The sequence below is a fragment of the Pezoporus flaviventris genome, unplaced genomic scaffold, assembly GCF_033815535.1.
Source record: "Pezoporus flaviventris isolate CSIRO_AGI_PZ_B2104156 unplaced genomic scaffold, CSIRO_AGI_Pfla_v1 ptg000015l, whole genome shotgun sequence".
Lineage (NCBI taxonomy): Eukaryota > Metazoa > Chordata > Aves > Psittaciformes > Psittacidae > Pezoporus > Pezoporus flaviventris.
Window position 1 is genome coordinate 11,327,175 of NW_026892563.1, and position 23,859 is coordinate 11,351,033.

Genomic DNA, 23,859 nt, shown 5'->3' on the forward strand with positions numbered 1-23,859 from the left:
AAAACTCCATCCATTGTTACTAAGCATCAAGATGCCAGTCAATACACTTCAGGATGAAAAAGTCCCTGTTTCATATTTGCCCTGTTCTGTTTTTTTTTCTCAAGCTACTTTTATTGTTTGATACCAGACATGGAATAAACTAGATGTGTTGGGGGCGGGGGGCATCATTCCATCCCAACACACCGAGTCACTTGCCAGAACCTATAATAAATGCTCAGAGCAATGTAGAGATATCCCAGCTGCTCCAGCCAACGAGCCGGCTTCATTTGGAGCTCAGCTCAGATGCCTCTATACAAATGCCCGTAGCATGGGGAACAAACAAGAGGAATTAGAGATGTGTGCACATCTACGGGGGTATGATATAATAGTGTCCTGGGTTCAGCAGTAGCAGTCATGTTTCTCCTTCTTGGTAGCTGGTGCAGTGCAGTGTTTTGACTTTCGGCTTGGGAACAGAGCTGATAACAATTATGTTTTGGTTTGGCCAAGGACTTTGTGAGCCTCATGCTCTGCCAGGGAGGAGGGGAAGCCGGGAGGGAGCAGAGACAGGACACCTGACCCAAACTGACCAAAGAGGTATTCCATACCACAGCACGTCATGCCCAGGATGTAACTGGGAGTTAGCCAGAAGGGTTGGGAGTCTGCAGGGTTGGAGGAGGTATGGGTTGGTGCTTGGTCAGGCTGGGGGGGGCAAGTTATCAGTTGGCTGGTGGTGAGGTGATGTATTCTCTTCCCTTGTTATTTCCTTTATCATTGTTATTATTGGTGGTAGCAGTAGTGATTTGTGTTATACCTTAGTTACTAAACTGTTCTTATCTCAACCCGTGGGAGTTGCATTCTTTTCGATTCTCCTCTCCGTCCCTCTGGTAGTAGGGGGAGGGAAAGAAGGGGGGAAGTGAGCGAACGAATTACCTGACTGGGTTTAAACCACGACAGTTCTTTTTGGCGCCAACGTGGGGCACGAGGGGTTGAGATAACGACAGATCTGACCGGATAAATAGTCACTCGTCACAATGCTGATTTATTGGCTCTCAGAGTTGTTCCTCTTGATCTCACAGTTTCAGAATGCAGTACATTACTTAGAGCCGGTATTTGCTGTGTTAGTGTTTATCAAGTGTGGGGCTTGGGCTAAGGTTCTTGTCTCACTGTGCTTTATGGCAATGACTTGTAACACGGGCGGGCTCCAGCAGCAGGGCGGGACGGACGTGGCCGTGGACTTGTACCTGGCCGTCCGGCTGCTCTTCACCGTCCTGGCCCTCGCCCTCGCCTCCGTCTTGGTGAGGCCGCGGGGAGCAGAGGGGGAGCGGCCCCGGGAGCCGGCGGCTGCTGAAGCGGCCCGGGAGAGCGGCCCAGGGGAAGCAACCGGCGGCGGGAGCGGGGGGGCGGAGGCCGCGAGGGGACGGCTGCCGGTGGAGGAGGTCGGGGCTGTCGAGGAGAGGAAGGAGGCGGCTGCTGAGCAGCGGGAGAAGGCGGAGGAGGAGCCGAGCCCCGCGGCCGAGCCCAGCCCCGCGAGGGCCGAGAGCATCCCCCGGAAGCCGCCCGCCGAGCCCCAGGAGGATGCAGGAGAACACGCAGCACTTCCCAGCAAGGCAGAGGAGGAAGAGCTGGACTCAGGAAAAGAGAAGCTGGCGGTGGGAGAGCCGGCAAGCACAGCAGCTACACCAGCCCCAGTGACAAGTACAGCAGCATCAACTGAGAGTTCTGAAGGTTTTGAATGGCCTTTGGGTATCCTTGGGACCTGCCTGCTGACTGTGATAGGGATCAGCATGTTGGCACACACACAGAATGTGTTCTACCCACAACCGTTTTGTCTGACCTCAGAAGTTAAGCAGAGTCAGGTTTGGGTCTTGTCTGGGGTTAGACGAGGATATAGGAGGACCAGGAGATTTTCCCCAAAGCTGGACAGTCAAGAGTGGCAGGGTGTGTGGGACAGTATGGGCAAGTATCTAGTCCACTGGGCCCCTCCAGTGCTTTGGAAGCGTCGGAGATGGAAGGCAGCTGTATGGAGTCCCCAGCAACAAGCTGCAGAAACTGCTTAAGGGAACAGTGAATTATTTTAAGCCTGGTGGGCCCATGGCACTTCAGGCCATCAGAGCAGAGATGCAACATAGAGATGGACTCATGATTGAGGGGTGGACTTAGCAATGGACACTATTGCCCAGGTTATTCACGAGTGTGAACACTGCACACAGTCTCTCCTGCTCTGGAAGGCTGTTACAAGAGATGGAGCCTGACATCATGGACCAGATGGATGCAGCAGCTTTATAGCTACTGGCCCATGCACTTGGATAAGAGTGATGGTATATTGAAAATGTGGGATCTGAGCATGACGTGAATGGTATGGAATAAGGGGTGGATAATGTCCTGAGTTCAGCAGTAGCAGTCATGTTTCTCCTTCTTGGTAGCTGGTGCAGTGCAGTGTTTTGACTTTCGGCTTGGGAACAGAGCTGATAACAATGATGTTTTGGTTTGGCCAAGGACTTTGTGAGCCTCATGCTCTGCCAGGGAGGAGGGGAAGCCGGGAGGGAGCAGAGACAGGACACCTGACCCAAGCTAGCCAAAGAGGTATTCCATACCACAGCACATCATGCCCAGGATGTAACTGGGAGTTAGCCGGAAGGGCTGGGAGTCTGCAGGGTTGGAGGAGGTATGGGTTGGTGCTTGGTCAGGCTGAGGGGGCAAGTTATCGGTCAGCTGGTGGTGAGGTGATGTATTCTCTTCCCTTGTTATTTCCTTTATCATTATTATTATTATTGGTGGTAGCAGTAGTGATTTGTGTTATACCTTAGTTACTAAACTGTTCTTATCTCAACCCATGGGAGTTGCATTCGTTTCGATTCTCCTCTCCGTCCCTCCAGGAGTAGGGGGAGGGAAAGAAGGGGGGGAGTGAGTGAATGAGCCGTCTGCCTCGTTTTAAACCACGACAAATAGGCATCACAGAAACATGGTGGGATGACTCCTGTGACTGGAGTGTTGGAATGGAAGGTTACAGGCTCTTTAGAAAAGACAGGCCTGGCAGGTGGGGAGGGGGAGTTGACCTTTATGTTAGGGATAGGCTGGAGAGTATGGAACTCTGTCTGGGGACAGGTGAGCAGTCCACAGAGAGCTTGGGGGTCAGGGTCAAAGGGAGAACAGCGATGGGAGACATTACTGTGGGGATCTGTTACAGATCAAGGAGAACCTGTGGATGAAGCACTCTATAGACAGATAGGAAAAGCCCCATGCTCACAGGCCCTTGTTCTCATGGGGGACTTCAATCACCCTGATACCTGTTGGAGCAACGGTACGGCCCGGCATAAACAATCCAGGAGGTTCCTCAATTGTGTAGAAGACAACTTCCTTTTGCAGGCAATAGAGGAGCCAACCAGGAGAGGTGACCAATTTGGTGGCCTTCTATGATGGGGCAACCGGAACTGATGGACAGGAGTAGAGCAGTTGCTGTCATCTACCTGGACTTGTGTAAAGCGTTTGACACTGTCCCACACGACATCCTTGTCTCTGAGTTGGAGAGATATCAATTTGATGGATGGACCACTCGGTGGATAAAGAACTGGCAGGATGGCCGCACACAAAGAGTTGTGGTCAATGGCTCAATGTCCAGCTGGAGACAGTAATGAGTGGTGTCCCTCAGGCATCGGTGCTGGGACCGCTCTTGTTCAACATCTTTGTTGCTGACATGGACGGTGGGATTGAGTGCGCCCTCAGCAAGTTTGCTGATGACACCAAGCTGTGTGGTTCAGTTGATACCCTGGAGGGAAGGAATGCCATCCAGAGGGACCTCGACACGCTTGTGAGGTGGGCAGATGCCAACCTCATGAAGTTTAACCATGCCAAGTGCAAGGTCCTACACCTGGGTGGGAGCAATCCCAGGCAGAGCTACAGGTTGGGCAGAGAAGAGATTCAGAGCAGCGCTGTGGAGAAGGACTTGGGGGTGTTGGTTGATGAGAAAATGAACATGGGCCGGCTTCAGTGTGCGCTTGCAGCCCAGAAAGCCAACTGTATCCTGGGCTGCATCAAAAGGAGCAGGACCAGCAGGTCGAAGGAGGTGATCCTGCCCCTCTGCTCTGCTCTTGTGAGACCTCACTTGGAGTATTGTGTGCAATTCTGGTGTCCTCAGCATAAAAAGACATGGAACTGTTGGAACAAGTCCAGAGGAGGGCCACGAGGATGATCAGGGGACTGGAGCGCCTTCTGTATGAAGACAGGCTGAGGAAGTTGGGGCTGTTCAGCCTGGAGAAGAGAAGGCTGAATGGAGACCTCATAGCATCCTTCCAGTTTCTGAAGGTGGCCTATAAGGATGCTGGGGAGGGACTCTTCATTAGGGACTTTAGTGACAGGACAAGGGGTAATGGGTTAAAACTTAAACAGGGGAAGTTTAGATTGTCTATAAGGAGGAAATTCTTTCCTGTTAGGGTGATGAGTCACTGGAATGGGTTGCCCAGGGAGGTTGTGAATGCTCCATCCCTGTCAGTGTTCAAGGCCAGGTTGGACGAAGCCTTGGGTGACATGGTTTAGTGTGAGGTGTCCCTGCCCGTGGCAGGGAGGTTGGAACTAGATGATCTGATCTTAAGGTCCTTTCCAACCCTAACTATTCTATGATTCTATGATTCTATGATTCTAATTCAGAGATAGATGGACTTCTGATTTGGCCTAATATAACCTCTCTTATGATCTTAACTTTGATAAAGTTAAACAGGTGGTGACATAATCAAGGTTACTTATGGGATGGCCACCAGAAGTGGAATTAAAATGCAGAACCTTTTTCTGTTCTTGACCCACTGACATGCTGATGGGGGAAACCTCTTCTTTATATCTGTATTTTACTATTCTGCAAGACCTCTTTTCATTCTTTATAGGTTGCAGATTGCATTTAAGCACCTCCAGGAGAGTCTGAGTATTTGGATTTGAGCCTGGCCTTTGAGAAATATGTATGAACATAAACAGCTCAAACAGAATTTACTACAAACTTGTGCATCACTTCTGAATTTTGATTGAAATCTCAGGAGTCAATCATTTGGTACAACAGGGAAAGAACTGCTAGCAGTGCTTCAAGGCCACTGTAAAATTTAAGTTCCTCCTAATCCTCTAGGGAATTAATTGGAAAATATGCAGTTATGGGAATGTTAGTGGGACCCTGAAACGATTTTGTCTATACTAGCTTGCCTAAGAACTAAAATGAACTTGAATGTTTCAAGAATTTCAAAGAGAGAAACAATAATTGACATTTTTCCAGAAAATTAGTGCTGGAGAGGCTGGGGGGGGGGGGGTGGGGCGGGGGGGTGGTGCTGAAGGGAGGGGAGCAACTTACTTTTGGCCAATGGGAGTGGACCTGTGTATCTGAAAGTGAATGTAGCCTCTGGAGTTCACTATGGGCTTTTAAATTTAATCATAGTCTAAGTACCGTTTTTCATTGGGGAATAAAAAGGTTTTTAGAATGTCAAGCCTCCTTGCTGGTACCCTCACTAGTGCCAGGGGATACTGAGACAATAGGAAAATATTAATTATTTTATATTCAATTATAAACAAATTGGTGCATACTGTGTAAATCAGGAAAGAATTTTAATGAGAAAAAAAGAGACTAACATATGTATTCGGAGAGGGATTATTCCATTAAAGGGCCAAAGAACAGCTATGCAACACGCTACTGAGCTTCATCTGCTTTTCATTGTTTTAAAGTGCTGCAATTGCCCTTCGCAGAAGTAGGAAAATTGGTCAGAGACAAAACAACCATTTCAGCACAGTGGAGAGGAGCTGAGAGGCAGGAAGTAAGGAAGTGGCAGACAGGCTTTGTGGGAAAGAAACTGGAGACTCCATAGCCACAGACTTCCTTTGTGTCACTTAGGCATGATTGGGGATTGATTTTTAAATGCAGTAGTAAGCAGCAAAAATGTTGCTTACTATTACTTACTGAGTAACTTGAGAAATAAAGCATTGGAAATGCCCTAGTGCTTAACCCTTACATGAAGTATGTCAGGCTTTTCACTGTCACTTATGTTGACTTTGATGTACGCAACATACTCAGGCAAAGGAGTCTGAGACAAAGCCATATAAAGGAGCAAAGGAGTCAGAGACAACCATAGCTTTGTAGGACTGAATTGGAGAAAATAGTATGCAACTGCATGAGTATGGAGCATGCCTTAAAATATGCTTACACAGAAGCAGGAGAACGAATTTAAGCATGTATTACCTTTTCGGGGTGAATTTTGTGATGTTATCAGTCTTCTTTTTAAGAATGTGCTTATGCGTAGGTTGCTTAGGTTGGTTATGCAGAGAAAGACAGTTACCAGTAAGTTATGCATGCATCGAGTTTTGTGGAGGGTTCAGGATCAATCTCACAAACACGATTTTAAGATAAGGCTGTCAACTTGTATGGTTTCTCTTTAATATAACAATAAGCATCAGGAAAAAGATAGTAGAAACAGAAGAACATGAGTACCTCATGCACAGCTGCGGGAAACCTCTGACATCTTATTTTGTAAGGGTCATGTCTATGCAAGACATCATAGGGGACACAAGCAAAGGGGACACATCCCAGGAGCTCGGAGCCGATTTACGACTTTCTCCTTTTCCTTGTTGACTACTTTTGTAGCATGACTGAATGGAGGGGTCATGCTTGGGGCATTTGTGTCCTCTGGGGATCTCACTTTTAGTTGACAGCTGGCACAGGTTGCTTTAACTTCTGCTATGGACTGGACTAGCACACAGAGAACTGAGGTCAGGCCTTGGCATTTTGGGGCTCATCTGTGCTGCTGCTCAGCCACAGCTGGGAATCTGGGTCATGGCGTCTTGCTCAGGATGCAGTCCAGGACTGTGCTTATTGAAGAGAGGTTAATCTCTGTGTATGATTGTGTCTGCTAATCGTGTCAGAAGTTCATGTCTAATAATAGCCAGGCTCCACCAGACATTTACAGGAATTAATCAGCCCCTAAAGTGTCTGGTTGTGACTTGATTTCTTTAAGTGCAAATTAAATGACATGCAAGACTAGCTTTTTTAGACCAGGAAGTGAGTAACCATGGAACAATGGCCTATGCATACACCACACAAATCAGACATGGAAAACCAGGCATCAGATCACCCATTCTCTTGTATCTACTAGTGAAAGGATGTCTACTAAAAAAACATTACCTAGAGTTTTGCTCAGTCTGTGCTTTAATTTGCATTTAGTGCAATGCATTTTTTTTAATCTACATTAATTCCAGTCATCTGCCTTGGCCATCAGTATCCTTGACAATGGATTGCAAGCATCATTAATCCTAAAAAAAGAACCAACCCAAAACAGTCAATGAGATCATTTAAGGAAAACTAAATGAATTTAGGCTTCTTACTGTCCTAAAAGTTGCCCCTCAGCAATATCTCCATTCTCCAAAACTTCCCAGCAGTAATTGATTTTGCAATACACCTCAGAGCACAGCAATTTTGTGCTATTTGTTGTAAATGCCAAAGTCGATGCATTACCCACATTGGCAAACTCCCTCCTTTTAAACCAGCCTCAGGAGTTTCCATTGAACTTGGCTCTGGCAACACAGCTCTTCCCACTCACACCAGGGAAAACATGCAGTGACCCAGTGGTCTGCAACTGCTTCGCCTCAGAAGACCTTGATAAGATTTAGACTGCTGTTGAGCAGATGCAGCAGCTCAGGCAGCCAGAGGCTTGAATAAGCTGAATGAACTTTATGGTAGCCCTGACTGCCCCATCCATGTCAGCCTCCAGGGTTTCCCCCACCTGCCCATGGCCCAGGATCCCATGTCACCCCCCTGGGGCCATCAGTCCCAGCCCCAGTCATGCCTGGTTCCAAGCTGGTTCCAAGCTCCCCGCAGCCCTGCTCTGCTGGTCCCACCCATGAGTCCTGGCCTTAGCCTGCCCCCATCCCTGAGGATGTGTGTGCCTGATGCCCGGGGCTATGGCTGCCCCAGTTCCCCCAGCTGCTTCTGGCTGGGAGTAGGATGGCTGGAGCTGCCAGGCCCTGCCCTGTCATAGAGATCCCCCAGTGCTCTCAGTCCCAGGAGCTGACACCCTGGTTGCACTGTTATGATGGCTGGAAACAGCAGAGGTGTAAGGACATGCCAGAGCCAAGCAAGGCCCTCAGACAAATGTCAGTCTTGTGCTCTATTGACAAGGCAACCATGCCAGCCTCTGCAATAAGAAGATTTAGTTTTTTCACATGCCAAGGACACCAGGAGAGACTCGTTGGCCTCCAAATGTGTCTGTAATTCCATTCTCGACATTATTATTTTCCTGTTAGTCCTTGGCAGGTGATTAAGAGCATTGCCCCAAGCCTCTTTTGCACAATGGGGGCCTGATGTGTCCCTCAGCTGGGCAAGGCCACCCTCCTGCCCCATGCCCACCCAGGTGCCGCTCTGAGTCCTGCCACACTTGCCACAGTGTCTTGTTGCGGAGCGGGATGGGGCAGTGCTTGAGTTGGGGCATGATACTGGAGAGATGCTGCATTCAGGCAGGATGGATGGTGGGTCTGTTTCCTCTGAGTCTGACCTCAGATAAATCCTCATCGAGGATGCACAGCCAGGCTCCTCCTCTGCCAGGGCATAATACATTACATTCTTAACGGGGGAAAAAAGTTAATTACTTTCCAGATGCATTAGGGGAGTAGCTATGAGTGCTTTCCTGTTCATCTTTTATTTATTATATATTACCTAACTGTTTAAAAATTTATTGTTGTGATGCCTATGATTGTCTGGGTTACAACAGACCATGCTTACTATATGTTTTTTATTTCAGAGCTTCTACCATATACCTTGCAAGACAGGAAACTGGGAGCTTGAATGTCATTTCATGAGCAAGGAAAATGCTTCTCTCTGCCCAGTGAACATTTATAGCCAGATTCACTCTTTGGGAACTTCATTTTTGTGTTGCCATGTTATGAATTTCTGCCCGGAGCACTTAAGGGCACTGATTTGCAAAGCCAGTGGATCAATATTTTCTTGTTAATAGGCAAACCAACACATAAACAAACCTACTAGGTGTCTGCATGTACTGGTCCAGCCAGCTACTCACTCCACAAGCATGCTGGCATTTTTCTCAGTTGATAAAAATGTACCTTCTGTCCTGATCTAATCTTGTAACTCTTTCTTATAGCTCACTTAAAATTAAATCATCTGGACTTCTGTTCCATATGATAATTTATGTCCCAGTGCAAAGAATAGGAGACTTTTTAGTTATATTTTGGATAAATCATTAAAAAAAAGAAAAGAAGCACAAACGAAAAACAAAAACCAAAAATTAAAACACAAAACAAAACAAAACCCCCAAATAAAAAGTGACCCACTAGCATAAACCTCATTTATACCATTTGTGAACTTGTTTCAGATCTCAGTTTAAGCCCATTTGTAGAACTGATATACTCTTTTTTTACTTCATTAATTTTCTCCCTTCTTCATTTTCATGCCTTTCAGTAGCACAGTTCTTCCCTAAAGTCTCACAATATCCCCAAGTAGAAAAAAAAAGATTCCTTAAAATAAAATCTGCTTCATCACCATCTTATCATCCAGCCTACGAGACAGTGTTTCCACTGACTTCTCTAAGCTGTGGATAAGGCCCCATATGTCTTAAATACAGAGCTTAGCATAAGCTCTTAGCACAGAGCACAGCTTTGTCACTTCATCGTGCTGTACTGAACACCGTTATTTGAGGGAGGCTGGTGCCTAGAAAACAGTTTTGACAAGGGCATCACTGGTCATGTAGCAACAGACAATCATAGTCCAAAATCTTCCAAGTTATACAGGGAGCATGGACAAAATGTGGTGGAGGGAGGACACCCCTGAAGAAAGGAAGGATCTTGCTCTGTGTTGCATCAGAGGTTTGGAATAGAATAATTATGCTTTATAAAATTAGTTCACAAGCTGACATTATGAGACCATGCCACTTTGAAAGTAAACTGAGTCTTTATGGAAATGCTGTGACCATGTGGACTCCTTTCCCAGTATCTTCTCAAAATGCTTTTTTTGTTTGCAAATCATCTGCTGAGCTTGATAGAGGTTGCTGAATCTTCTCTTTAACTTTCTATTGGACTTGCATTCTTTTGCAATCATTTGCTGGCTGGCCAGGACCAAAGATTGCTACTGCATCGTATTTAATCTTTGGGATGATGTCATGTTTACTCTCTGGGTAGCTCACGTACATCATCTCTTTTGAACTCAGTTCTGAGGACAGGAGTCTTTTTGAACCTGGAAGTCCCAGCTGCTTCAGGTCAGCCTGCCAATATTCCCAGAATAACTTTGGTTATTTCAATGCCAGTGTGCACTTGCTGGGTATTAACAGGAATTTGAATTCTTCCTACCGTTCCTGATAAGGCTTTATTACCTTCATGTGTCAAAGTGTCTGTAGAGCAACCATTTTTTTTTCAAAACTAATATTTTATGATTGAAGGTTGCTGGTTTGTCACTATGCTCACAGCCACCTGAACTCTTTTGTCTCTTATTTTTTGACCAGTGTTCATGACTCTGCTATGACTTAATGCTCTCAGAGTCACTAGACACATTATTCCACCACAGCTTCAAAAAGCAGTAACTGCATGTCGTGGTTTAAACCCAGATACACAGCTTGTTTGCTCACTCCCCCCCCTTCCTCCCTCTCCCTCTTTCTTTCCTTCTCCCTCCACCACCCCCACCCCCCGCTCCCAGAGGGATGGGGGAGGAGAATCGAAAGAATGTAATTCCCACAGGTTGAGATAAGAACAGTCCAGTAACTAAGGTATAACACAAATCACTGCTGCTACCACCAATAATAATAATGATAAGGGAAATAACAAGGGAAGAGAATACGATACCACCCACCAAAATGAGTCTGACCCCAAAAGAGAGCCCGTGCCCTTCTGGCTCACTCCCAGTTACATCCTGGGCATAACGTGCTGTGGTATGGAATACCTCTTTGGTCAGTTTGGGTCAGGTGTCCTGTCTCTGCTTCCTCCTGGCTTCCCCTCCTCCCTGGCAGGGTATGAGGCTCAGAAAGTCCTTGGCCAGACTAAAACGTCATTGTTATCAGCTCTGTTCCCAGGCCGAAAGTCAAAACACAGCACTGCACCAGCTACGAAGAAGGAGAAAAATGACTGCTACTGCTGAACCCAGGACACTGCAGCAAGGGAATCTACCACTGCTGACTTTTCTCTCAGGAGACCCTGGTATGCAGAAGCATTTCTCATGGCTAAGTCTCCTTTTCTTAGCTATCTATCCAGGAAACCTGAGCCAGATGTTTCACAATAATAATGTTGATGCATTCAGTAAGCAAGATTTTAAAAGCTCATGTAACCAGAAGCTGCCTTAGGCATTATCTCATAGTCCTTCATGGCCTACTGTCTGGGGGCAGTTGCAAAATCTAAACAGGATCTATTTGCCACATGCTGGGCAACAGTTTGAAATCCCTCTGGGTTTATAAAACTAAAATGGCCCTTTTGTAAGTAAGATACATACAAAGATGCTGCAACTACAGATTGCCCAGCGAAAGCCTTTTCCACACCTCTCCTCTCTTGCACCTTTGAGCTACATGGCTTTCAAAGACAGAAGTCCGAAGTATTTGTATAGAGCTCTGAGATGTTATGCTCTCCAGCCGATCTCAGTTCAAGAGCAGAGCTCATCTACTGAGACTATTTTTTTATTATTCTTTTTCTTTTCCTAATTCTGAAAAGACAGCTATTAAAAAAACGTTTACAAGGGTTTATTGCTTGTGGTGTTTCTTTCCTGGAATGCAAAGCAGTTAAAAGAGTAGTTTAGGATGCCTTCTGGAAAGATCATATATGTTTTCTAGGAAGTGTTATGATAGCTAGTGGTGACATAGTGCTTGGTTTCCATTAACTAATACTAATGGCTTGATGATGTGATAATCTAAGAGAAAATGCGGTATTTAACTAATGCTACAATAACATCTCATTGTGGTGTTATAAAGAACTGCTTCCCGAACTAGATGCCAGCACAGTTTATGTAAATGAAGTCTGTTCTGGATATGTGCACCCTGTGTCTCAGCTACCTCTTTCCTCAGAAAATCTGATTCATCTCACACAGGAACTGACCCTGGCACTACAACCCCTCAGTCATGTAATTCTCCTGTTGTATTAAGGTCAGTAATGACAGCACTACATCATTCTCTGGCAAAATGGTGACTTTGGAAATCATGAGCTGATACATCTTCCTGGAACTCTGTAGCATCTCTCAGAGATATTTTATTAGCTTGAGCCAATGTGATGAAGGTAGTATAAAAATTTTCCTCCCACTTCCACAGATACAGGGAAGATACATGGCATCCACACTGAAAAGAGCTTCCATAAACTCAGTCCAAGTCACAGCATTGAAAACTCTGCTCATCCATATTTTTACCAGAGAGGTTTGCTGGCTGTGAAACACCATCACCCCAGTTTCATCAATGCAAATAGTTACAGCTCAGACAAGATTGGTTTTGCTGAAGAAAGAAGCAGAAATTTTCTGCAGCAGCTATTGTTTCTTTTCCTAAAAGTGATAATATTTTCTGACTTTATGGATCATGCTATTCATCTTTACAATTCATGCTTTTCAAGAAGCAAGTAATTACTGGGAGCCAACATACATTCTCCTTCCATTTAGAATAGAAAAGAGCTGTGTCAACTCTTGACCACTACAGAGTACATAATTCAGTTATTTGCTACTTCTGCATGTGCAGAAAGATCAGTCTAGCAGAGTAAGAGTGAGAATTTCTAGAGTATAAGAAATATTTTTAAAGGAAAATATTTTCTTTAATTACTTTTCATTTGGTTTGGGTAAAATAATTTTAAAGTACTTGAGAACTGTAACCTGTAGAAACAATACTTAAGTGTGATGCCTACCATTTGCTTCCTATAGGAGTCTTCCTCTCCTTTCCTGCATACGCATACACTTGAACAAGTTTATTTAGTAAACTTACGACTCCAGCACTGACCTAAAAGCAAAGAGCTATGTGTAACCATCATTCCATCAAGTGAAGCCATGATGACATATTGTTTGCTGGTCTTCTAAGCTGCATCCTCTAGCCTAAAGCTGCAGGTTTAAAATAGAAGGTGATGCATCCAATCAAAATGATGATGGTTGCAACAGGCTGTAATGGGTGTGTTGAGAGCTTTTGGATTAGTTATCATCTGTGGGGGTTTTTCCACCTTTTGTACCATTCAAGAGATACATTAAAATGTGTAGGTATTCATACAGAAGCAGCCTGCCAGTTGCACATAAAGGGTGCACCTCTGATGCAAGGAGATTTTAAAAACTTCATTTTTTCCCATAACCAGCTGAGATTCCTGGCTGGAGGAGGAGGAAATGGAGCTAGCTCTGTATATCACTTCACACCGAGACACAGCAACACCGGCTGATAGATTTATTTTACTGTGAGGACACTTATTCCCCTGGGGGTTTTGACTAAAAATGATGAAGAGAGAAACTGGGTAAGAATTCAATTGAACTTCCATGTCAGCTTGTGAATCAGGGAGGGCTTTTCGGATGGTGATAAAGTAAAGCAAAGAGCTGTTTTTCAAGCAGTTCCTCTACAGGCAAAAGCTGGAGTCACTTGTTGCATGTAGAAAGCTTGAAGCAGCAAAAGGATAAGCCTGGGATGGGGTGGCAGGTTTTTGCTGGGCCTTGGGGTGAATGTAATGGGCCTGCCTAGCCTTGTGTGTCTGGGAGTGAGAGAAGGAACAATGCCAGGCTGAAAGAAAGAAATAAGGGTATTAAACGAATAGCTGTAATTCTTGAATTAACACAGTGTACTGTGTCTGCCCTGAGAGTGAATACAATGGCTTTCAGTTAAATACATTTTCCTGCTGAGCTGGTTTTTGGGACAGCTCATTGTAATGACTTCCTAAAACACTGAACTTGAATAAATAGAGAGGCTCTCAGGGACTTGCTCCAACAAGTAATTTTTTCCATTCTAACACTCACCATGTTCTTTCCCTCCAGTAATAATTGCTACGGGAGCCAACAGAGAGCAATTCCTACCACGTAACAAGGCACAACATTTGCAACTCAAATCATTGTCACGTGGCAAGAAACAAAGGCATACACCACAGTAGTGTTTAGTTATCTTATATCTTTCTTGTGTCATGTCAGAACTGAACCAATCTTGCATGAGAACAAAGGAAACTGAGCTACCTGGGTAACTCACTCTTGAAAGGTTTGTGGGCTAGATATTTACAGGGGCAGTACTGGCAAGCAATGAAAGAACTGTATGGACATGACATAACAAAAAAAAATAATAGAATATAGAATATAGAAGTAAATAAATCCCACTTCTCAGCTTAGATTGTTGCAAAGGAAAGGTATTCAAACCAGATTTTGTGAAAGATACAATATTTGTAGTAAAAGCAGCTATTCTGTAAAACTGGATTGCTCCCAGGAAAATTTGCAAAGGAATATGGTAGCAACATGCATCCACAGGCATAAAGGGCAGTGCTCTGAGGTTAGTAAAGAAGCTTGGGTCACCCAATACATTCTCAAGTCTAGGTATTACAGCTGACCAGCTAAGAACGTGTAAATCACTTTAACTGAACATTTTACTGCATGTTTCCTGGAGCTACAGAACAGTAATGTCTTCATAGGAAAGATAATATCTGTTTCTGTACTCTCAGGGGTCTCAGGGGCAGCCCTGAGGCCTTGCCCAACACCAGGCTTGTCTTTCTCACATACTGGAAACCTATTATTGTCATTAGGTATCAAAGGCAAAGTGGGACACAATAGGTTTACACTGCTCCCGGAAAATGCAGGTTTAGTAACAAAAAAGAGTACTCTAAGGGCAAGGAAATTCAGGCAGCTGAAAATGGTACAGCTGGATGATTAAACAGCATAATCACAGGAGTTCTATCCTAGTAATACAAGTAATATTTAGCCAGCAGCATTTGGGGGTGTTTGTATGTGTGTCAGTGTTTAATGTATTCTCTGGCACGGAATGAAAATTTGCTTCGTTTACCTAATATGGGGGAGGGGTGGGGAAGGAGAAAGTATTCAATTTGCAAAATCAGCTCTGGGTTCTACAGGCCCAGGTGTTCCCAGCTTTTACTGGCAAAACAGAAAAGCTACCCAATGAAAACATTCCAAAAAGCTTCCATAAATACCTTCCCTTCTCCTTGGAAAGAGCACTCTAAATCTGTTACCTGCATAAAATGCACCAGCTGTTTTTCTCTGGAAGAGCACTGCAGCCTGTTGAAATTTTGTGCTCTTCACCTCAGTGAATTTAACATGAAAATAATCATTAGCAAAACCAGATTTTTTGAACTATTTGAATGGCTTGTGTGCACTACTATTTAGTGGTAGGGAAAACCAGTCTGCAATTTTGTTTGCACTCATTCTCTGCAAAGTTTTAAATTATGTTTTTTAGCTTACTGACTAGAAATAGGGGAAAGGAGAAGAATGGCAGCAGAAAAGAAGAGTGATAAAGAAAAAAGATTGAAAATGAGAGCAAATGTGAAGAGTGTGCTTTCTATTTTCCTCTCCTTTACAGGAACTTTCTGCCATATCAAGAGTGATTCAGATTCAGTGGTTCCAAATCTGAAATCAACAGTATAAAAGCAATTAAAATATTCAGCCCACTGATAATACCTTTTTTCAAGTGGATCTCGGAGCACTCTATCCTGCCCTGTTCTACAGTGTAGCTATTTGAGGAACTGAAATCATCTTTGCCTGCCTGTGCATTTTAGCAATCACACAGCATATTTTTGTTTTTTTTTTCTTAAACTCTGCCTTAAGGCAATATTGAATGACTGAAGTTTCTGCCTCTCATCTTAACCAAAATGGAATCTTGGATCCATTTCCAAAAAGTGTTGGCATGCCTTCACATTTCTGCATATATTATGTACTTTTATTACAGGCCTGTTTACTATCCTAATAAGATCATACAGGGTAAGATATATATGCTATCAAGCCTGCAAAGAAGTTATTTGGACTGTGGTTAGACAATTCAATAACTGGCTCTAGGGCTTCTGATGCAAAATAAAAAATGATGCAGCCATATAGTACAAAGCACTGGTCCAGCTAAAACTCTCTGTTCTTGTTCAGATTTTCTCAGAGAGTTAGTTTTATGGCACTGACAGTCTTTGTAAGAAACCAGACGTCATCTTTATTCTCACAGCTAGCACTGAACATATACATATCAGCTCTTTCCATATAGCTGATGTGGCACAGATACCCAAGATTGATCTGGGTCTAATTTGTAATCCTGGAAAATCCAGAAGTTCATAGATCCAGTGTTAGTGATAGTGGAACTATAACACTGTAGCTTCAGAAAACATATGAATGTTGCTTTATAATTAGCATAATGTATCAGTGACAGCCCTTATTATCAGTTAGTGTTCTGGAATAAAAATCATCAACAATTGCTTAGTGTTGCTTGAAGACAGACAGGAAAAGAAAAATTGACTGGTTTATATTGGATAAAATATGAATTGGATTCTATTGTTTGCAATACAAACAGATTTTCCTACCACATTTCACCACAAAACTCTGAAATGAAAGCAATTTGTCCTGGGTTCAGCAGTAGCAGTCATGTTTTTTCCTTTGTGTTAGCTGGTGCAGTGCTGTGTTTTGACTTCTAGTTTTGAGAACAGCGTTGGTGAAGCCGATGTTTTCGGTTGTTGCTAAGTGATGTTTACCCTGACCAAGGACTCTGTGAGGCTCATGCTCTGCCAGGGAGGAGGGGAAGCTGTGAGGAAGCAGAGACGGGGCGCCTGACCCGGGTTAGCCGGGGAGGTATTCCATACCACAGCACGTCATGCCCGGGGTGGGGGGTAACTGGGAGTTACCCGGAAGGACAGGAGCTTCCGGGTGGAACTCGTTTTCTTGGCCGGTGGTATCGTATTCTCTTCCCTTGTTATTTTCCCTTATCATTGTTTTAGCTGATAGTAGCGGTGGTGATTTGTTGCTGGACTGTTCTTGTCTCAACCCGTGGGAGTTGCACTCTCTCGATCCTCCTCCCCGTTCCTCCGGGAGCAGGGAAGGGGAGAGCCCCGGTGCAGGGAGGGGGGGGGAGACGAACACGGACCTTGATTGTTGTCAGCTTGGCACCACTCACTGGGAGTGAGTGAACAAGTTACCTGACTGGGTTTAAACCACGACAGTTCTTTTTGGCGCCCAACGTGGGGCACGAGGGGTTGAGATAAGAACAGATCTGACTGGATTGATAGTCACTCGTCACAATGCTGATTTATTGGCTCTCAAGGTTTTTCCTCTTGATCTCACAGTTTCAGTATACCATATCTTACGTCCATCCGGTATTGGCTGTATTAGTGTTTTTCAAGTGTGGGGCTTGGGCTAAGGTTTTTATCCCATTGTACTTTATGGTAATGACTTGTAATACAATAGAATCATTGATCATGAAACTGATCTGGCTTATGTTCCCAGTGTGGTCACCACCTTTATACTTTGGGAGGTATATGATGGAGGTGCTTAGCAATTACACATCTTTTTTCTCCTTCTCAGGTGCTCAACCTGTGAAGGAGACATCCTTTTACCCTCCTAGTCGTCCCCCCAGACCATTTACATTTGAGAATTTCGAATTTTTTAAATGGCCTTTTAATGCTCTTGAGACTTGTTTGCTGATGGTGATGGGAATCACCATGCTAACACGCATACAGAGTGTGTTTTGCCCACTACTGATTTCAAGAGTTAAGCAGAGTCAGGTTTGGGTCTTGTCTGGGGTCAAACGACGATGTAGGAGGACCGAGAGATTTTCCCAGAGGCTGGACAGCCATGAGTGGCAGGGTGTGTGGGATAGTATGGGCAAGTATTTAGGTCAGTGGGCCCCCCCAGTATTTTGGAATTTCACTACCGAACAACTGCAAAATCCAGAAGAATTAGTAAAACACTTAAATGAGGTGTGTGGTCATTCTGGCCATACCAGAGATGGACAAATCACGGCAACGTGCTGGGGCTTGGCCTATGCTTACAGGGCCTTGTTCAACACTATCCAGCACCTTCAAAAGGAAAAGAATGTCGGCGGATTTGAGGGCAAAGCGACAGTCGCTACTCAAACTTTGGCTGCAATGAACTGCGCAGCTACCCCAGTGGCAAGTACAGCAGCTGCTCAAACTTCAACTGCAACAGACAGCGCGGTTACCCCAGCTCCAAGCACGGTAGCTACACCACCCCCAGCAACAAGTACAGTCGCTACTCAAACCACAGTGATAATCACTGCAGCCAAACCAGAGGACCAATTCGTACCAATATCGGTTGCCCCTGTACGCAAGAGAACAAGCAAAAAGGAGGCAAAAAGGGTGAAGCGAGATGAAGAACCAATGAATTCACCACCCGGTCCAGAATCTGATCCGGAGTCATCCTCACATGACGAAGAAGAAGAAGAAGAGGTAACTTCTCGACCTCGGACCTCAACCGAGCTGCGGAATATGCGAAAAGATTTTACCCGTCAACCAGGGGAGCACATCATCACCTGGTTACTCCGATGCTGGGACAATGGGGCCGATGGTCACGAACTAGAAGGTACAGAAGCCAAGCAGCTGGGATCACTTGCTAGAGAAGGGGGAATTGACAAAGCAATTGCAAGAGAGAAAAAGTCCCTCAGCCTTTGGAGGAGGCTCTTGGCAGCTGTGAAAGAAAGGTTTCCGTACAAGGACGATGTTACGAGTCGTTCGGCCAAGTGGACTACTATAGACAAAGGCATCCAGTCTCTGAGGGAATCGGCCATCGTAGAGATGATCTATCACATCAAGCCGAATAACGGGGATACACCTATAGATCCAGATGAAGTTGAATGTACACGACCCATGTGGCGAAAACTTACACGGAATGCACCGTCATCATATGCCCATTCATTGGCAACAGTGACCTGGAATGATATAGTACCACTAACAGTGGATGAAATGGTTCATAAACTCTGAGAGTTCGAAGACAATCTCACTCCTTCCATCATCTCAGCTGTGAAAAAACTGTCCCAGGACCTCGACAAATTGAGGGACGATGTATCTGATTTATCCAGCTCCTCACGTGTACCAACACGCGTCTCAGCTATTAACAAAAGACGTCCTATTGTTCAAGAGAGGAGATACAGAAGGTATACGCCACGGGGTACCCTATGGTTTTACCTGCTGGATCACGGAGAAGACATGACAAAGTGGGATGGAAAACCTACTTCAGCTTTGGAGGAACGGGTGAGTGAACTGAAGAGGGGAGCAAGGGCCAAGACTGATCGTCCCATGAGAGCTACGGCTTCAGTCTCTGGTGAGCAGTTTCCCAGATGGAGTGGAAGAGCTGATTTTACTCCAGCTCCTGTGATAACGAAGAATAATCCCTTTCAACACGACTTAAGTGTCCAATGCTGTGACGACCATTAGAGGGGCCCTGCCTCCAGCCAGGTGGAGGTAGGGGACAATCGGATTTACTGGACTGTGTGGATCAGATGGCCTGGCACATCAGTCCCACAGAAGTATAAGGCTCTAGTAGATACCGGTGCACAGTGTACCCTGATGCCATCAAGCTGTCAAGGGGTGGAACCCATCTATATTTCTGGAGTAACAGGAGGATCCCAAGAGTTGACTGTGCTGGAGGCTGAAATCAGCCTGACTGGGAGGGAGTGGCAAAAGCACCCTATTGTGACTGGTCCAGAGGCTCCATGCATCCTCGGCATAGACTACCTCAAGAGAGGGTACTTCAAAGACCCAAAAGGGTACCGGTGGGCTTTTGGTATTGCTGCTTTGGAGACTGAGGAAATTGAGCAGCTGTCCACCTTGCCTGGTCTCTCAGAAGATCCCTCTGCTGTGGGGTTGCTGAAAGTTGAAGAACAACAAGTGCCAATTGCGACCACAACAGTGCACCGGCGGCAATATCGCACCAACCGAGACTCCCTGATTCCCATCCATCAGCTGATCCGTAGACTGGAGAGTCAGGGGGTGATCAGCAGGACCCGCTCACCCTTCAATAGCCCCATATGGCCAGTGCGAAAGTCTAATGGAGAATGGAGACTAACAGTAGACTATCGTGGCCTGAATGAAGTCACACCACCATTGAGTGCTGCCGTACCGGACATGCTAGAACTTCAGTATGAGCTAGAGTCAAAAGCAGCCAAGTGGTATGCCACGATTGATATTGCCAATGCATTTTTCTCCATTCCTTTGGCAGCAGAGTGCAGGCCACAGTTTGCTTTTACTTGGAGGGGTGTCCAGTTCACTTGGAACCGACTGCCCCAGGGGTGGAAACACAGCCCTACCATTTGCCATGGACTGATCCAGACTGCACTGGAACAGGGGCAAGCTCCAGAACACCTGCAATACATTGATGACATTATTGTGTGGGGCGATACAGCGGAAGAAGTCTTTGAGAAAGGGAGGAAAATAATCCAAATCCTGCTGAAAGCCGGTTTTGCCATAAAACGGAGTAAGGTCAAGGGACCTGCACAGGAGATACAATTTTTGGGAATAAAATGGCAAGATGGACGTAGACAGATCCCCACAGATGTGATCAACAAGATAACAGCAATGTCTCCACCAACTAATAAGAAAGAAACGCAAGCTTTCTTGGGTGCAGTGGGGTTCTGGAGAATGCACATCCCAAATTACAGTTCGATTGTAAGCCCTCTCTATCATGTGACCCGGAAGAAGAATGATTTTAAATGGGGCCCTGAGCAGCAACAAGCCTTTGAGCAAATTAAACGCGAGATAGTTCATGCAGTAGCCCTTGGACCAGTCCGAACCGGACCAGATGTAAAAAATGTGCTGTACACTGAAGCTGGGGAGAACGGTCCTACCTGGAGCCTCTGGCAGAAAGCTCCAGGGGAGACTCGAGGTCGACCCCTTGGCTTTTGGAGTCGGGGATACAAAGGATCTGAGGCCAGCTATACCCCAACTGAGAAAGAGATACTGGCAGCCTATGAAGGGGTTCGAGCTGCTTCGGAAGTGATTGGCACTGAAGCACAGCTCCTCCTGGCACCCCGGCTGCCCGTGCTGGGCTGGATGTTCAAAGGCAGGGTCTCCTCTACACATCATGCAACTGATGCTACATGGAGTAAATGGGCTGCACTAATTACACAACGAACTCGAATAGGAAATCCCAGTCGTCCAGGCATTCTAGAAGTCATCATGGACTGGCCAGAGGGCAAAGATTTCGGAATGTCACCAGAGGAGGAGGTGGTGCGTGCTGAAGAGGCCCCACCATATAATAAACTGTCAGAAAGTGAAAAGCAGTATGCCTTGTTTACTGATGGCTCTTGCCGTATTGTGGGAAAGCATCGGAGATGGAAGGCAGCTGTATGGAGTCCTGGACGACAAGTTGCAGAAACTGCTGAAGGAGAGGGTGAATCGAGTCAATTTGCCGAGGTGAAAGCCATCCAGCTGGCCCTGGACATTGCTGAACGAGAAAAGTGGCCAGTACTTTATCTCTATACTGACTCATGGATGGTGGCAAATGCCCTGTGGGGGTGGTTGAAGCAATGGAAGCAGAGCAACTGGCAACGCAGAGGTAAACCCATCTGGGCTGCTGCACTGTGGAAAGATATTGCTGCCCGGGTGCAGAACCTGGTGGTGAAGGTACGTCATGTAGATGCCCATGTACCCAAGAGTCGGGCCACTGAGGAACACCAGAACAACCAACAAGTGGATAAAGCGGCTAAGATTGAAGTGGCTCAGATGGACTTAGATTGGCAACATAAAGGTGAATTATTTTTGGCCCGGTGGGCCCATGACACTTCAGGCCATCAAGGCAGAGATGCAACATATAGATGGGCCCGTGACCGAGGGGTGGACTTAACAATGGACACTATTGCCCAGGTTATTCATGAGTGTGAAACATGTGCTGCAATTAAACAAGCCAAGCGGTTAAAGCCTCTTTGGTATGGAGGACGATGGTTGAAGTATAAATATGGGGAGGCCTGGCAGATTGACTATATCACACTGCCACCAACCCGCCAAGGCAAGCGCCATGTGCTTACCATGGTGGAAGCAACCACCGGGTGGCTGGAAACATACGCTGTGCCCCATGCCACTGCCCGGAACACCATCCTGGGCCTTGAGAAACAGATTTTGTGGCGACACGGCACCCCAGAGAGAATTGAGTCAGACAATGGGACTCATTTCCGGAATAACCTTATAGATATTTGGGCCAAAGAGCATGGCATTGAGTGGGTATATCACATCCCCTACCATGCACCAGCCTCTGGGAAAATCGAACGGTACAATGGGCTGTTAAAAACTACACTGAGAGCGATGGGTGGGGGAACTTTCAAGCATTGGGATACACATTTACCAAAGGCCACCTGGTTGGTCAACACCAGAGGATCTGCCAACAGGGCCGGCCCAGCCCAGTCAGAACTTTTACATATTGTAGAGGGGGACAAAGTTCCCGTGGTGCATATGAAGAATTTGCTGGGGAAGACAGTCTGGGTTATTCCTGCTTCAGGTAAAGGCAAACCCACTCGTGGGATTGCTTTTGCTCAGGGACCTGGATATACTTGGTGGGTAATGCGGGAAGATGGGGAAGTCCGATGTATACCTCAAGGGGATTTGATTTTAGGGGAAAACAGCCAGTGAACTCAATTGTATGCTGTTGCCTGCTGTGTAATGCTTTTATAGCCCATCAACTAGATGTCTCCAGGTCACCAGCGACTGGCCCTGACTTCCCTCCAGCCATCATCCCAACAGAGAATGAACTTGGAACATCATGGACCGAATGGACTCGGCAGCATTATAGGGATTGGTCCATGCACTAAGAAAATGATTTTTTTCCTCTTGGTCTGTATGTATATGGATGTATATATGTGGGAGAGCGATGGTGTATTGAAAATGTGGGATCTGAGCACGACGTGAATGGTATGGAATAAGGGGTGGATAATGTCCTGGGTTCAGCAGTAGCAGTCATGTTTTTTCCTTTGTGTTAGCTGGTGCAGTGCTGTGTTTTGACTTCTAGTTTTGAGAACAGCGTTGGTGAAGCCGATGTTTTCGGTTGTTGCTAAGTGATGTTTACCCTGACCAAGGACTCTGTGAGGCTCATGCTCTGCCAGGGAGGAGGGGAAGCTGTGAGGAAGCAGAGACGGGGCGCCTGACCCGGGTTAGCCGGGGAGGTATTCCATACCACAGCACGTCATGCCCGGGGTGGGGGGTAACTGGGAGTTACCCGGAAGGACAGGAGCTTCCGGGTGGAACTCGTTTTCTTGGCCGGTGGTATCGTATTCTCTTCCCTTGTTATTTTCCCTTATCATTGTTTTAGCTGATAGTAGCGGTGGTGATTTGTTGCTGGACTGTTCTTGTCTCAACCCGTGGGAGTTGCACTCTCTCGATCCTCCTCCCCGTTCCTCCGGGAGCGGGGAAGGGGAGAGCCCCGGTGCAGGGAGGGGGGGGGAGACGAACACGGACCTTGATTGTTGTCAGCTTGGCACCACTCACTGGGAGTGAGTGAACAAGTTACCTGACTGGGTTTAAACCACGACAGTTCTTTTGAATAATAAAATGCATGAAATAAACATGTTTCTCTAGTCTGGTAGTGAAGATGATCTCTCCATTTACAGAAATCTCCATTAGAAGAGGAGAAAAATGTGTTTAGAAACATGGAATATTTCAGTATTCTTCAGTGGTATGCAGTTCAAGATATTTGAGATTTATGGTAACTTGTCTGGCAGTAGAAACTACTCCCTCACTGAAACAATCTGAACATGTATTTCCAGATGCCTTAAACAAAAGGAGAGCTAATATACAGTGGCATATTAATGTTTTCATTTACTTTAAAGCACTATCTGACATAACAATAAATTACTTCCTTAGGTCTGAAAAGATTCATGAAAGCAATGGACCTAAGGAAAATGGGTAATATAGCCCCCATTTTCAAGAAGGGGAAAATGAATGACCTGGGGAATTGCAGACCAGTCAGTCTCACCTCTGTGCCGGGCAAAATCTTGGAGCAGATTCTCCTGGAAGGGATGCTAAGGC